We start from the raw sequence: 2,504 nt of genomic DNA, 5'->3' as shown, positions 1-2,504 counted from the left end.
TTTTATTTCCAAATGAACTCCAATCAAGTCGATGTAAAATAAACACTGCTCAAACTATTATCTGTAATGTAAAAGTGACTTTTACACCCATGTTTAGAAGTGAATCTGGGAACAATGAATCAGAGGTAAAATTACTTTCAGAAGAAAAGAATATTAGGAACAAAGTAGCACCTGAATACATGCAATCTTCCATGTGCCTCACACATACCCACGCAGATGTTGTTTATACTGAAAAAAGCCCTCCTCCTGTCTTTCCCAGAATCTCTTGTTGTCTCTCACAGCATGCTTGCAGGTTACATGCAGAAGGGGGTGGAGCTAAAATGTCAGGGGTCACCTGACAAACATTTTTTTTTAATCTTTCCTTTCTCCTCTGTGTCCCTATATCACTGTACCACTGCATCACCCCCACTCCCCCTACTTCGCTGTATTCTTTTACAAATTGAAGGGATGGGGTTTGGTCTTCAAGTGCATACGTGCATCTGAACATGCTTCGTCTTATCCCGGAGTCTCTCACCTGGGGTCTTCATCCTGGTGCCGCAGCACTTTTACAGATTTCCAAAAACGTTCAAAGGTTTCCAATTAAATATTATTTTATTTAGTCAAATGCAACACCAATGCATTGGTGAGGAAAATATTCTTCTTCAAACTTTAAAACTATCTTTTTTGTTTGGGGAAGCAAATGACTTTACTACTTTTCCACAAATGGATTAAGTCTAACTATGACGTTTCCTTATTTCAGGGTATACATTAACCAAGTCATGCAAAATCCTCTGACACTCCATCCCTGTACAGAAATTAAATCTCAGAGTTGTGTAAATTTAAATAAACTTCCTAGATTTTAACTAATTCATCCCTAACTGAAGTTTAAGCTACGAGAATAATGAACTTCTGGCTCCATCTACTGGACAGCTTAAGAAAACAACACCATCAGGCAAATCAACTACTCCAAAGCCATGGCCAAAAGCTGTGAGAATTCACCTTTGGCCATGGCTGGACATCTAGGTATAGTATTCAATTCATAATCTTTCTTATTAATACCAACTTACTTTTTTCTGTGTAGTTCTACAAGTTTCTAATAGGTATTTTTGTGATTGTTTCATTGGAGTAGAACTACATAAACAAGATTTGAAACTAGGTTAACTGACAGCCTATTCTTGCAGCAAATGTCTCTGCCAATTCTCTTCCAACTGAAACCTGATCCCAGGACAAAAAGCGACGTGATTGTTGATGCAGTCATCCCTTTAAACAGCTGATTGATGACTGAATGGATAAGAATGGAGCTAACATTGGGTGGATACGTGACATAAACCGAACACAAGAGGAATCATCAAAGAAATGAATTCTGAGAACCAAAGAAATGTGTTTATTTCAACTGCAAGTTTGCAAAAGAATGAAAGATATGTGACCTGAACAGAAGGTCAAATATCTGTCGACAGCTTTCAGAGTGTCGCAGGGGCTTTGCTTCCAAAACACTTTTGAAGCGATAGCTTAAAGAGCTATTGTCTGAGAATGCAGGCAGTAAGTGTCTACAACAGATTCAGATCTGTTTTGGAGAGGGACAATTGCCGGTACTTGCAGTGGAATAACTACTACTTTACTCACAAAGCTTACCAGACTTAAACCTCTTGTTCTTCATTTACATGCTGATGTATTGAAACTAAAAACACTTGGATTGATTTTAGATGGAAACCCACAAACTCCCAGTTTACCATAAAGGCCCAGGTGGTAGAGTGCATGAAAGCCTTTAACTCCCAAGATATTGAATCCCAATGACAAGGATCAGCATTAGTCTCTTTCTTTTAGGTGAAGCGGTCTCTTATGACCATTTTCAATAAATCTTGCATCGCATCTTTCCTCACTATCCCTACATGCTGGCATGGAAGACTCGGAATAAGTTCCGAAACAATTCCACTCACTAAAATTTGACCGATTTCTGAATTTACAGCATAATTATTCTCTCTCACCTGTTTACCAAACAATACTGTTGTTGGGTCTAAAACAAAAAAAGCCCCTAAAGTCTTGTCTAGAAGTACAAGAAGTACAGTAACTAATGTGACATTGTAGGTTTTCATATCAACCTATTTATTCCAACATCAATACCATTGTTTAGCACCTCTCAATATAATCTTGTAATGCTAATGTGATTTAAACTTGAATATCTTTATTAGTCAGTATGATTGACTAATCAAAGAACTCTAGGGGGAAGGACGTCCGTCACTCCTGAGGTCTTTAGAGCTGATGGATTCAGTGCAGGTCTTGGCCTCCCAGCTATCTTTAGTGGACCATAGTCTGTGAATGGAGTGTCTAACTTTATCTGGCCCTTCGTCATGTTAGCTGTGGGTATTTTTAGGGGCTAGCTTGCAGTGGTAGCAGCTGCAAAAGAATTTATTTTCCTCTCCACTCCCTCTTTTACTCTCTAGCCTTTGGACAATGACAGAATCAGCATTGATGTGAACGCCACACGGTAATCCCTGCAAGGTAATGTGTAATTGGATGGACACGAT

The sequence above is a fragment of the Nothobranchius furzeri genome, chromosome 2 (assembly GCF_043380555.1).
Source record: "Nothobranchius furzeri strain GRZ-AD chromosome 2, NfurGRZ-RIMD1, whole genome shotgun sequence".
NCBI classification, from domain to species: Eukaryota; Metazoa; Chordata; class Actinopteri; order Cyprinodontiformes; family Nothobranchiidae; genus Nothobranchius; species Nothobranchius furzeri.
Note: the sequence above shows the minus strand (reverse complement) of the source record.